Below are 14,771 nucleotides of genomic sequence, written 5' to 3'. Positions count from 1 at the left end.
AGACTAGGGCAATAGTTTTCAACTATTTTCTGATTTAATTTATCTAGGGGTGGGGCCAGGCACTGGTGTATCTGAAAAGTTTCTCAGGCGATTCTAGTGTACAGCTATTCCAGTGTTCAGAAATGATAGTCCAAAGCAGTAGTTGTCAAATGTTTTGGTGTCAGCATTCCTTTGTACACCTAAAAAGGAGTGAGGATACCAAAGAGCTTTCGTTTAGGTGGTTTATATTGATATTTCTCGCAATAGAAATTAAAACTAAGGAAAATTCTTAGTATGTATTCATTTAAGAATGACGATTATGAAAAAGAATCATAATAGACTCATTAAGTAGTAATACAATATAAATAACATGATTTTAAAGAAAAATTTATTTTCCAAAACCATTGAGAGGAGTAGAATTGTTTTCTATTTTTGTCCATCTCCTTAATGTTGGCTTATAGAGGACAGCTAGATTCTGGATTTAATCGGACTATGTTGTTTTGTTTAAAGACTTCAAATTGAAGTATATGAAGGAAATCCAGCCTCTTGGAAATAAGCAGTTGAAAAAGGAAAGAGTATTTTAATAGGCTTTTCAGATAATTGCGGAGATCCTTCTTTGACACACACCATAATTCATTAAGTGCTAACTTTGTAAAGGTTTTTTGTTATGTGAAGTCTGAAAGTGTATCAGTGAAGTTTTCATGCCCTGTTCCATTAAAATCCATTAGTGTATCTTATACTTTGAATGTATCTTTTACTCAGGCATGATTTTGTAATATGCGTTGGTCATTTGAAAAACTGTGAGTTTTGCGGTTCTTCCTAATGCTTGCACATTTCATATTGTATAATGTCAAAAAATCACATTTATTAATATCACAGTCTCAACAGAAAGACCTTAAGTATTGAGAAGCTGGCTAGATGATAATGGTGGATCGAATTTTCTAAAATTTTAATTTCCATTTGAAAACTTGAATTTTTATCATAGGCAACATATACGATCAGTTGTTTTCCTCGAAGTGACAGACTATTCATTTTCCAGAAAATGTCTGCCAAAATTCCAAGTCTGAATAGCCATAGTTTGTCCATTGTTCTTTCACGTAAAAATGGTGTTTCATGAGAAAAGCTGCTAGTTCAGCTTGCAGCTCACTCACGGACTTTTCCTGAAGGCATCAATTCTCCTTCAGTACGCAGCAAAGGTGCTTTATGTGTGCTTCATGTTTCATTCCAGGTAATTTTTTTAAATCTACTCAAGCGTCAAGACTTAATAAAATTAATCTTTTGTGCAGCTTCATCAAGGACGTTCTTGAATTCAACAGCTTTTTTTTTAACTGTCATCGTGTGGTGGGGAAGAATAAAATGACTACTAATAGAGAGCAGGGTGCCCCTGCCTCGATTTGTGCTAAGGAGCCAGAATTCTTTTTATTGCTATTGCACATTCAGTGCAAATGTCAATACAATGAAAAAGGCAGATAGCCTCTTAGTATTATTATAAAAAATGGTTTCGACCTCCTGGTCTCCCTGGAAGGGTCTTGGGGACTGTACTTTGGGAACTGCTGACCTAGAAGACCAGAGAGCAGTGTTAATAGGGGATTTGGGTAGGGCAGGTTGAGCATTCATTTACATTTACATTTCTGAGACTAGAATATCTACCACACATAGTTATTTCGTTATTTTATTTAAGCCTCACAGTAACATTCACACAGTAGATAGCATTATTCCCATTTCACAAGTAAGGAAATTGAAGCTCAGAATGGTTCAGTAATTTTCTGGATGAAACAAGGACCAGGAATTTAGATGAAAATCTAGATCTTGGTGATTTTAAGCTTGTTCTCTTGCCCTTCCTTCTATTGAACTATTCTGGGCTTGAATGGCAGGTATAAGACTTAATGAACACTTACTAGGCTCTAAAAACTATTCTCAGAAAAAAATATAAGTAAAAACCATTCTCAAAATTTGAAATGTATTAGCTTATTTCATCCTCCCAACAGGGTCCAGATTAGCCTTATTTTAAATGTGAGGAAACAGAGGCCCAGGGAAGTTCCTTAGGTTTTCCAGAGACACAGAGCTGATAACTACAGAGCTAGGATTTTAACCCAAGAAGACTGACTTCCAGAACCATTTTGCTGGGGCACCTGGGTGGCTCAGTCAGTTAAGCATCCGACTCTTGGTTTTGGCTCAGGTCATGATCTCAGGGTGGTGAGATTGAGGCCCGAGTTGGGCTCTGTGCTCGAGCTCAACAAGGTGTCTGCTTGAAGATTCCTTCCCTCTGCCCCTCACCCCACTCTCTCTCTCTCTCTCTAAATCTTTAAAAAAAAAAAACATTTTGCTAAAATATCCCCTAATTAAAAACACTGAGAAACCTAAAATTATATATATGAAACAAATACATGAAACAAATTAAATCATGAAACAAATATTTTGCCTCTTGACATATAAAATAGCATATGATCAACAAATCTTGGTGTATATGTTTCATTTCCTCAAGACGAGGCAAAAGCATGTGTAGAAAAACCTTCAGTGTATGGAAATTTAGGCAAGAAGTTAATTCACATAAATCACTTCGAGTCCTAAAAGGAGCATAGTTCAGTTTACATTTCAGCTTTTCAAGATCAGGATGTGGTGACCCAGGGTGCAGATGGGAAAATTATGTGGTCTATGTCATACTGAGCATATGACAGACACCCGTTGAAGAGCGCACCTGTTCCTGGAGAAGACCAGGGCACTGGAACCCTCATGGGTTGTAACAAGAGAACCATTTCCTTTACCATTTACCACCTCAAGAATTAGTCCTCTTGGGGTTTATTTCCTTTTCCTTTTTTTTTTTTTTAAAGATTTTATTTATTTATTCATGAGAGACAGAGAGAGAGAGAGAGAGAGGCAGAGGGAGAAGCAGGCTCCCAAGGAGCAGAGAGCCCGATGCGGGACTCGATCCCAGGACCCTGGGATCATGACCTGAGCCGAAGGCAGATGCTTAACCATCTGAGCCACCCAGGTGCCCTATTTCCTTTTTCTAAAAATAACGGCAGGAGTATTGTTACTCAATCCACTAAAATGGCTTTCTGTGTTAACTTCCAAGACAAGAGCTCTTTTTCTGAAGTGGGATTCCACTTCTCCAGCCAATGGGAGACCCCTCACCTAGAAAGAAAGGTTATTTACTTTTATCTATGAAAAAGCATAAAAATGCAGACAGGCTGCCCCCCACTTGCTCCTCCTGTCCCTGTGTGCTCAAGAAAATGTCTCCCTTGGGAACAGGTCTTCTACCAACCTTGCCTTCCCACATCAGAGCAGGGCAGGGCAGAGGGTCTCTATAGGGCAGGAAGGGCCTGTGGGGGCAGGAAAGCCTCCTGGAGTGGGCGCCATCTACCTGCAAGAAAGCAAGGAAGAGAAAATCTTGTTCAGTAACTAAGAACCAACTTTTCCACTGATGCTCTTCCTCTCCTCCTACTTGCCCTCCTCCCCATGAGGTTTCAGTCTCTGCTTATCACCCACAGGAATTGCCCAGTAATAGGGAGGAGAAAGGAAGAGATGACCGACCTGTCTTCTGTACATGAACTTTTCTTCCCCCAGGCTCATCCCTTCCCTCCTGCTCACTGCGGCCCCTCAGCTCCAAACCTGATGCAGGCTTCTCCTTCCTAAAGCTTTCCCACTTCCCACTAGGGTCTTTATTCCCCAACCCTAGAATTCCCGTCCCTGCCCAGAGGGACTCCACTTGAAGCTGGGAACCTGAAGGATCTACTCTCCCATTTAGAGCTGCCTCGAGGGGTCAGAAAGCTCTTTATCCTACAAGTATTGCTACACCTAGTGGTTCTGATCTGTATTTTCTTCACATAGCCTCCACTTCCATTCTGCAGAAATGAGCTGTTTTTCCTAGCCTGGGAACCTAACCACATTTCTATCTTCTCATTTATTTTTTCTCATTAATTCTATTCAGTATCTTTTTTAAAGGGCTATCCTGGGGCATATGCAGAAATCCTTGCCCCAACCCAAGAATTTTAACACAAAGTATAGCCTAGGCCCCTTAGAGGGTTGGCAGAAGACTTGCTCCTTTAGATAACATGGAGCAGGCATTAATTCTCCCAGTCTTCTCACCTCTCGGCAAAGAACAGAATCTGAAAAGTGGGAGGTGTAGCCCTGTGCTACGAAGCGTACTGAGTAAGGGTCCTGGATCCCTGGGAGAACAGGAAAAGAGTCTCAGGAGAGGGGAGGTTGATTGCCTCCTGGCTTGTGTCCCAGCATGATAAAGAAGGCAGCTCAAGCAGGGCCTCACAAAACAGGCACAGACTGACCTTGAGAGTCCCCTCACATCAGGGCGGCCCTGTTTTGGAAGACAGGATAGCAAGAGGCAGGAGAACCAACTTAGGACAGCAACTGGAATAGACGGGCCATGAGGATGCGTTATGAAGCCTAAATTGGGGGTTGCAGCTATGTAGGAATTTGCCCTTTCCATAGCCATAGAAGAACAAAACCACCAATTCCTCAGGATTTCAGTAGTTCTTGCTCATTCTTCTCCCGAAATTTCTCTTTCCCTTCCTATCTCTAGTACCACACCCATTCTCCCCAGCCTCCTCTCTTCCCAGCTAGAAAGGGGCAGCTCCTTCCCCACCATTTCCCAGCCTCTGGTCAGGTCTTACCACCCACTCTGTAGTTCTCATTCTTTCACCATTCTCTGTGCCTCTTGGTATTAGCAGTTCTCAGTATCATTCAACAGGCATTAGCTTCTCTTAAGTTTTTTTTTAATTTTTTAATTTATTTATTGAGAGAGAGCGCACATGTGCAGGGGAAAAAGCAGAGGGAGAGAGACAAGCAGACCACGTTGAACACAGAGCCTGATGCGGGGCTTGATCTCACAATCCTGAGATCATGGCCTGAGCCGAAATCAAGAGTCAGAGGTTTAACCGACTGAGCCACCCAGACATCCCTCTCTTAATTTGTTTAATTGTCTTAATTAGTCTTACTCGAAAAGAGATATCCTCAACTTTATTAGTTCTTGCCACCTAGCCAAAACATTGAAAATTTCAGTGAATTGAAATGAAATAGACTTCCAAGATCTGGTGTAAGTTACACAACGAGCAAGATGTTGTGTAAGGTTTGAGGTGTGCTACCATTTGTCGGGAAAAAATAAGTATATTTCTAAATACATAAATTATTTCTGGGAGGGTATGGAAAAAGCTATATGCCCTTTGGTGACTTTTGAAACTTGGATTATGTGTGTCTGTTACCTTTTCTACAGAAGAGAGTAAATCTTTAATAAAGTCATAGTGTGTGAGGCAAGTTATTTTCCACTCATTTATGTTATAAGCAAGATTATTAAGAAAAAGGTTTATCTGTGTAAGGGTAACTATCAAAAAATTAAGAGTGATTATCTTGAAAAGACGTTCTTCCCCTCGCTTTTTGCTTATTTGAGGTTTCTACGATTTAATTCTTGAAAAATAATAAAGTGGAAAATAAAATGAGCTTGCATGGGGGCAGGGGGTAAATGGGAAATCTTTGTACCTTCTGCTTAATTTTGCCATAAACCTACAGCTGCTCTAAAAAACAAACTCCTAAAAAAATGATTGGAATATTGCCATACATAAAAAATGCAATTATAGAAATTCAAGACATGGGTAAAAAGGCAGGAAAAGAGACCAGAAATGTATCAGACACATTTCCATATGTATCTTTCTAATAGCTGCCTAAGGCTTGAACTATTTTCTATTATTTATCCCTTTCATATTACAAATCATGTGCCTCATTTCTTACTATAAATATACACCCACAAGGCACAGCTTTGTGTCTATCCGGACATCCTCAAACCTCTGAGATCCAAGACCTGAAAGCCCCCTCAGGATACTCTCATTTCAGGACCCCCTAGGACGTCCCTAGTACCTGGTGTACACATACCTTCAGCTAACTGCCTAGATTGAGACAAGTTCTGGTTTTGAGAACTTGAGAACCTTTGAATGTACCTTCATCAAAGCACCTTGTCCAAGAAGTCAAGGATTCCAGCACACCCCCTTAGTCTGAAATTACATGTCACCCCCAGAACCAGGACAACACTTAGCATTTGCACGTGCCCTCACCCTTGGCATTGCCATGTAACTCTTATCTTCTACATCATTCTTTCTTTATTCAGTCATTGCCATCTTAGGTTTTTTTGGTTGTTTTTTTTTTTTACCTTAACCTTTGTGGCAGAGGTTGGGAGAGAGCTCCTACCATTAAGCAACTGTTTGTGTTTGACTTCCCAGTTAGAGACTTGCCAAGGTTGAGTCATAAATAGTTTCGAGTCAGAATACCATAAATACTTGAATAGAGAAATTATTTAAAAGGTGCTACTGGAGTAATTAGTTATGGCCAAAAGCCTTGAGGAAAATTTCACAGGTGAATAAACATGGGAGCTGAGTCAGGAAGAATAAAGAAGCAATCTCCAAGTAGAAATTGGTAAAAGAATATTCGAAGGGGAAAGAGCAGCATGGGTAAAATTAAGGAGATAAACTGCTGCACAATGAGGGAATAGCCAATAATTGACTGGATTTAGAGCACAAAGCCCTGGACGTGGGGGGATAAGGTGGGGGTGAATGGAAGGGAAACGGAAGGGGAAGGGTCCTGAAAGTAGGGTAGGTACCCTCACTGGGAAGGACCTAGCAAGCCTGTGGAGCCATAACTCCAGCCTTCACTTGAGTTGGGGTCAGGCTTACCTGATAAACTGGTAGGACCAGGGGGACTCTTTGTACAAGGATACCATCAGGGAATGAAAAGGACAGCCTGATTTTGTCCCCGCTGTAGGTTTCTTGCCCCTGGACTCATGATTACCATTGAGAATATGGCCTATAGACAGAAGCTGAGGCACTGGTTTTGAAAGGAAATGTTGGCACAGAAGCTCAAGCAGGTCTGGGTCAATGTCCAGGAGATAAACGTTGACTGGGAGAGAGTGGACATTTTCCCCACTTCTGCACGTAAAAATCACCTGGCTTCGGTACTTCAAGGATTACAGAGAATGCGATGGTATGTTGATACCTTGAGGGTTTACAGCATGAAGCAAGTTCACTTGATGCAAACAGCAGTATTATCATGGAGTGGGGACCTCCCCATATGTGGTAGGGTCTAGGTACCAACCTGCAGTGTTTTTGTGGGCAACAGATACCCACAAGAGTACTAAAGAGGAAGACCTTGAGATGACAGGTGATAAACTTATGCAAGGTCCCAGTCAAGACTCAAAAAAATGAAGAGCTGGGTGTACGTTTACGATTGTGGAAGGGATGCTAGAAGCCTTCGCTCAGCAGGAGAGGCAAAGCCAGTACCATCTGAGGTAATGAGGTGATGCCTAGCAGAGCAGATAGAAACCATCACAGCTGAGGTCACATGCACAACAGGTGGACCACTACCAGCAAGCGGTGACATCCGAGACCACTCTGCTTCCAGCACAGCCTGCTGAGGGAGGAACAACTGCCCACTGGCACACATAATCATCAGAAATCACAAATAAGAGTTCGTTGGTGGGCGCCTGGGTGGCTCAGTCATTAAGCGTCTGCCTTCGGCTCAGGTCATGATCCCAGGGTCCTGGGATCGAGTCCCACATTGGGCTCCCTGCTCGGCGGGAAGCCTGCTTCTCCCTCTCCCACTCCCCCTGCTTGTGTTCCTGCTCTCGCTATCTCTCTCTCTCTGTCAAATAAATAAATAAAATCTTTAAAAAAAAAAAAAAAAGAGTTCGTTGGTTTAGACCATGAAGTGTTGCAATGGTTTGTTACATAATAAAAACGAATTGATACAGCCCCAAGATGAGAATTGGTGAGAATAGCTGCTTAAGTACGGCTGACAGTTTGATCCAGGTCCCCAAATGCAGGGAGCATAAACCTGAATGAGAAGGCTACTTTGGGAGCGTGTAGAGGATTTGTAGTGTGTCAACTTAGGTAAGCTGAAACTACATTTCCCAGAACTTCTTTCCCTGCAGAGTTCCCATGTGACATTCTGTGTCATGAGACATTCTGTGCATTGTTCATCACAAGATGGAAGGAGAATCGCAGTCATTTTCTCTTGAATTCAGAAGGTTGGAGTGGGGCGTGAGGTGCTCGTGCCGCTCACACACGCGTCACCGATCTGCTGGATGGCCCACTTGGCCTGTGGCAACAGCAGGCTCTGTAGCCCTTCCAGCCTCTGTCACCTCCTCTCCCAGCTTCTCGGACTCCCAGGCCAACTGTGTGCTTAACTCTGTGCAAAAGGCACCAGCTTCTCCTTCGGAACAGCCGCATCATCAAGGTTGGAGGCTTCAAAGCTATGAGAGACTAACGAGAATTCCAGTCTACCTTCCCAGGTTCCAGCTCACTCATGTTTGTTTCCTTCCCAACTTACTGCCTGAGCCTTCAGGCTCCTGCATCAACAGCCTTGGAAACGACAGACTTATGTAGATCTTTGAACTAGCTCCCACACTTGGATAAGGTCAAATCCCTGTAATAAATACATAATACATACAGTATCGTGTATAACATACAGATTATATATATAATATTCTAATTATATGTGATACCAAATTGTGTGTGTGTGTGCATGTGTAAAAAAATCTAGTAGTTCTGCTTCTCAGACTGACCAATGCAGAGAGTCTAAAAACCCTGGCTAGCCAAGATGAATAGAAGGAATTTCTAATGGCCTCCTTCCGCAACAGGCTGAAAATACTATAGCCCTTGGCTGGAAAAAACTGAGATAACCATCAGTGAATCAGAAGACAGGAAATGCTGAAGACAGAAGCAATGGTGGTGCTCTACCATCTGGGTCTCACTACTAGGGACCCTTCAGCCTGGGAGCGCCCAGCCTTGAGGGAACATTGAAGAGAGGATGATATTCTAGAACACGGAAGACTTTGTTCACAGTCAGGAAGGTTGCATCTAGATACCAGATGAAACAATCGACATGAAGTCCTTGTAAAATGTGGGGAGAGAAGATACTCAACTTCACTGTAATCAAAGAAATGTAAATTGGAACTGGAAAATGATTCCATTCTCCCTTAGATAAATGCTCAGGGATACCTATAAAAAATTTAATTACACAAACCCTCTGACAAGGTAGTTTTAGTCTAAGTTATTTATCAGAGATATCTTCACATGTGTGGGAAATGACGTGTGTATAGGAATATCCATTGTAGCGTTTTTTAATACTAGCAAAAGATTGGAAATTACCCAAGTGTGTCCCAATGAGGAATTGGATAAATTATGGTTCATTTATAATTTATCCAATTTTCAGTGTGTAGGTGTATCCAAAAAATTGCAGCACTGTTTACAATAGCAAGAAATTGGAAATTACCCAAGTGTCTTCCAATAAGGAATAGAATAAATTATGGTTCATCTACATAATGGTGTGTAATACATTTACTTAGAAGAATGAAACCATTGTATGTCTATTGATATAAAACAATCTTCAAGATATATTGTTAAATGAAAAACAGGACTTGAATACTGTGTGTGCAGTATACCCCCTCCCTCTCTGTTTTTTTTAATTCCAATATAGTTTTTTTTAAGATTTTTATTTATTTATTTATTTATTTGAGAGAGAGAGAGAGAGAGAGCACGCAAGGGAGAGGGTCAGAGGGAGAAGCAGGCTTCTTGCTGAGCAGGGAGCCCAATGCGGGGCTCGATCCCAGGACCCTGTGATCATGACCTGAGCTGAAGGCAGACATTTAACCGACTGAGCCACCCAGGCGCCCCTAATTCCGATATAGTTAACATAAACTATCTTAGTTTCAGGTGTACCATATAGTGATTCGTCAATTCTATCCATTACTCAGTGCTCATCTTGATAAGTGTGCCCCTTAATCCCTTTCGCCTATTTAACCCATCCCCTCATCCCCCTCATCTGCCTCCTCTGTGGTAACCATCAGTTCTCTATATTAAGAGTCTGTTTCTTATCGGAGGGGGAGATGAACCATGAGAGACGATGGACTCTGAAAAACAAACTGAGGGTTCTGGAGGGGAGGGGGTGGGAGGATGGGTTAGCCTGGTGATGGGTATTAAAGAGGGCACGTTCTGCATGGAGCACTGGGAGTTATGCACAAACAATGAATCATGGAACACTACATCAAAAACTAATGATGTAATGTATGGTGATTAACATAACAATTAAAAATTTCCCAAAAAAGTCTGTTTCTCGATTTGTCAGTCTGTCTGTCTCTCCTTTTTTCCTTTGCTCATTTGTTTTGTTTCTTAAATTCTACATGTGAGTGAAATCATGATACTTGTTTCTCTGACTTATTTCACTTAGCATTATACTCTCTAGCTCCATCCATGTCATTGCAAATGGCAAGATGTCATTCTTTTGTGTGGCTGAATAATATTCCATTGTATATGTATACCACATCTTCTTTTTCCTCATCAGTCGATGGACATTTGAGTTGCTTCCATAATTTGGCTGTTGTAAATAATGCTGCTATAAACATCAGGGTGCACGTACCCCTTTGGATTAGTACTTTTGTGTACTTTAGGAAAATACCCAGCTGTGCAGTTGCTGGATTGTAGGATCGTTCTACTTTTACCTTTTTGAAGAGCCTACATACTGTTTTCCAGAGTGGCTGCACCAGTTTGCATTCCCACTAACAGTGCAAGAGGGTTCCCCTCTCTCCACATCCTCGACAACACCTGTTGTTTCTTGTGTTGTTGATTTTAGCCATTCTGACAGGTGTGAGGTGATATGGCATTGTAGTTTTGATTTGCATTTCCCTGATGCTCAGTGATGATGAGCATCTTTTCATGTGTCTGTTGGTCATCTGGATGTCTTGTTTAGGAAAAATGTCTGTTCATGTCTTCTGCCCCTTTTTAATTGGATTATTTGGTTTTGGGGGTGTTGAGTTTTTATATATTTGGGATACTAACCCTTTATTAGATATGTCATTTGCAGATATGTTCTTCCATTCTGTAGGTCGCCTTTTAGTTTTGTTGAGTGTTTCCTTCACTGTGCAGAAGCTTTTTATTTTGATGGAGTCCCAAGAGTTTATTTGGCTCTTATTTCCCTTGACTCAAGAGGCATATGTAGAAAAATGTTTCTGATGTCAGAAACATTACTGTCTGTGCTCCCTTCTAGGACTTTTATAGTTTCACATCTCATAATTAGGTCTTTAATCCACTTTGAGTTTATTTTTGTGTGTGGTGTTGGGAAGTGGTCCAGTTTTCCCAATACCATCTGTTGAAGAGACTTTCTTTTCCCCATCAAATATTCTTTCCTATGTTGTCAAAGATTAATTGACCATATAATTGTGGGTTTATTTCTGGGTTTTCTTACTCTGTTCCATGGATCTATGTATCTATTTTTGTGCCAGTACCCTACTGTTTTGATGATGACAGCTTTGTAATATAACTTCAAGTCCAGAATTGTGATGCCTCCAGCTTTGCTTTTCTTTCTCAAAATCGCTTTAGCTATTTGGGGTCCTCTATGGTTCCACATAAATTTTAGGTTTCCTTGTTCTAGTTCTGTCAAAAATACTGTTGGTATTTTGATAGGGATTGCATTAAATGTGTAGACTGCTTTGGGTAGTATAAACTTTTTTTTTATTTTTTTACTGTTATGTTAATCCCCATACATTACATCATTAGTTTTAGATGTAGTGTTCAGTAATTTCTCAGTTGTGTATTTATCAGTTGTGGTTTAAATGCAAGAACATCTCTGGAAGAGTTCACATGAAACCGGTAATTTTTGTTACCTTCAGAGAAGGGAATTGGGTGCCTAGGGAACTTTCCCCCTTTTGTACCATGTGTGTCTGTTATAGCCCCCCCCCAAAATCTTAATTTTCAAAATTGTTGCCAGTTTGTTCAAAATACTGCTTTTCAAGAGGTAGCCTTGACCTTTTTCCAATGGCAAGAATGGCCTGAAGAGCAAAAATGACAATTACACCTAAGATTAAGCAAGGTGAAACCCAGATTTCTCCTACAAAAGAGAGTCCTCTTAAAAGATATTACAGTTTATCCAAAATCTATAAAGAACTTATCAAACTCAACACCCAAAGAACAAATAATCCAATCAGGAAATGGGCAGAAGACATGAACAGACATTTATGCAAAAAAGACATCCAAATGGCAACAGATACATGAAAAAGTGTTCAACATCACTTGGCATCAGGGAAATCCAAATCAAAACCTCAATGAGATAACACCTCACACCAGTCAGAATGGCTAAAATTAACAAGTCAGGAAACTACAGATGTTGGCGAGGATGTGGAGAAAGGGGAACCCTCCTACACTGTTGGTGGGAATGCAAGCTGGTGCAGCCACTCTGGAAAACAGTATGGAGGTTCCTCAAAAAGTTGAAAAAAGAGCTACCATACGACCCAGCAATTGCACTACTGGGTATTTACCCCAAAGATACAAATGTAGTGATCCGAAGGGGCACCTTCACCCCAATGTTTATAACAACAGTGTCCACAATAGCCAAACTATGGAAAGAGCCCAAATGTCCATCAACGGATGAATGGATAAAGAAGATATGGTGTATATATACAATGGAATATTATGCAGCCATCAAAAAATTAAACCTTGCCATTTGTGATGACGTGGATGGAACTAGAGGGCATTATGCTAAGCTAAATAAGTCAATCAGAGAAAGACAAGTATCATATGATCTCACTGATATGTGGAATTTGAGAAACAAGGCAGAGGATCATAGGGGAAGAGAAGAAAAAATGAAACAAGATGAAGCTAGAGAGGGAGACAAACCGTAAGAGACTTAATCTCAGGAAACAAACTGAGGGTTGCTGGAGTGGAGGAGGGTGGGAGGGATGAGGTGGCTGGGTGATGGACATTGGAGAGGGTATGTACTATGGTGGGCACTGTGTATTGTGTAAGACTGATGAATCACAGACCTGTACCCCTGAAACAAATAATATGTTATATGTTAATAAAAAAAAAAGGTATTACAGTAATCCAAAACATGTACAGGCAAGAAAAAACACATAGATAGACCCAAGAGGGATGGCAAAGAGTGATATATTCCAGGGAATAAGAGATTTCGTGTGATGAAGGCATAATCAATTTTGGGGGGCTGCATATCGAGGAAGACTTAGTAGAAATAATGAAGACATTTATGTGGCAGAAACCAATAGGGCAAACAGAAGGATGCTTGGAGATGGTTTGTGTTAGGGAGTTTTGGAGTCTTGATAGAGATAATCAAAACCCTGTAATAAAAGGAGTTTGGGGATGCAAAAAAGACAGGTAAAACTCCAAATATGTTTTTAAATATTTATTTATTTATTTTAGAGAGAGAGAGATAGGGAAGGAGGGAGAGGGAGAGAAGCAGACTCCCCACTGAGCATGGAGCCCAGTGTGGGGCTGGATTCCACAACCCTGAGATCATGACCTGAGCCGAAATCAAGAGGCAGATGCTCAACTGACTGAGCCACACAGGTGCCCCAGCAACACTCCAAATATTGATAATTATGTATGTGGAATACATCATATAAGAGAAGAATTTTTTTTTGTTTTTTAAAGTGGTTGTTTATAACAAAGGGAAGTCATAGGAACAGTCCTGAAACAAAGGCTCCAATTCAGGTCAAGGACAAGGGATGCTTCTCTAGCTAGTGAAATTCGGATGATAAGATCCAGGTAGAGGTGAAGAAGGCATGCATCTTGGTATACAATTTTGACAAGACCTCCAAACACCTTAAAATCCTGATGGTGGGCATTTGGACATGAGCACCTAGTATACCAATTCCCCATCCTATTAGATCCAATAACAAGACAAAATACCCCAGTTATGAATGGAATTTTGCAAACATACATTTCCAATTTTTATTGCAGCCCTTAAAAGTAGAGTGATTGCTCTTTACAAGCTGCCAAATCTGTTCTTTATAGCTGCTTAATAAGTTGTTTTACCTGACAGTTGACAAATAACTTGTTTTCAATGTCAAAAATAGTGGTCTTACATTTATTAAGTATTATATTTATTTATATTATAAAATCTTTAAGAGCATTTTCTTTTTTTTGAGAGAGAGACTGTGCATGTGCACAGGGGGGGAGGAGCAGAGAGAGAGAGGGAGAGAGAGAATCTTAAGCAGACTTTATGTTCAGTGTGGAGCCCAGTGCAGGGCTCTATCTCACAATCCTGAGATGATGAACTGAGCCGAAATCAAAAGTTGGTTGCTTAACCACCTGAGTCAACGAGGCACCCTTAAGAGGATTTTCATAAATGCCTTTATTTGTTTTCCAAACAATACAACTGTTTTGTTCTCAGAGCACTTCTGTGATAAATGTGGGGTATTACCACCTAATTATTACCTATCTGCACCTAATTTTGGAGATGAAAAACGGCTTGCTCAAAAGTCACACTATTGGCTCAGAGCTGGTTTCTACAAAATTCAGTGGTCTTTAAATTTGCCATCACCTTGTAAAAACAGGCTATACTAAACTGAAATAAATTAGAAACTGAATTAGTTGTTGTATAAGTCAGGTTTCTTCAGAGAAACAGAATATATAGACATAGATACATAAATAGATCTTTCTTTCAGAGAGAGAGATTTCAAGTAATTTCCTCATATGGTTGCAGGAGCTAGAAAGTCCTAAATCTGCAGGGCAGGCTGACAAGCTGGAAATCCCACCAAGAAATTAATGTCTTAAGTTGGAAGGCCAACTGGAGGCAAAATTCCTTCCTTCAAGGTGGTCTTTTCTCTTAAGGCCTTCAACTGATTGGATGAGGCCCACCTACATTATGGAGAATAATCTACTTTACTCAAAGTCTAGTTTTTTAAATGTCAATCTCATCTAAAAAATACCTTCAGCAACATCTATGCTGGTATTTGGTCAAACAGTTGGATACCATTGCCTAGTCAAATGGACACATAAAAT

The 14,771-nt window shown here is 40.7% G+C and overlaps 1 long non-coding RNA gene across 1 annotated transcript; it reads right to left on the bottom strand.

The window, feature by feature from the left end:
- Nucleotides 1-1,445: 1,445 nt before the first annotated feature.
- Nucleotides 1,446-3,601, bottom strand: LOC110594313. The gene is made up of 3 exons (XR_002481203.1): nt 3,514-3,601; nt 3,245-3,343; nt 1,446-1,537 (listed from the first exon to the last, which is right to left on the bottom strand). It is a non-coding gene; the product is annotated as an uncharacterized LOC110594313 (long non-coding RNA).
- Nucleotides 3,602-14,771: the final 11,170 nt, after the last annotated feature.

The sequence above is a fragment of the Neomonachus schauinslandi genome, chromosome X (assembly GCF_002201575.2).
Source record: "Neomonachus schauinslandi chromosome X, ASM220157v2, whole genome shotgun sequence".
Classification (NCBI taxonomy): domain Eukaryota; kingdom Metazoa; phylum Chordata; class Mammalia; order Carnivora; family Phocidae; genus Neomonachus; species Neomonachus schauinslandi.
This window is presented reverse-complemented; position numbering and strand designations above follow the sequence as displayed.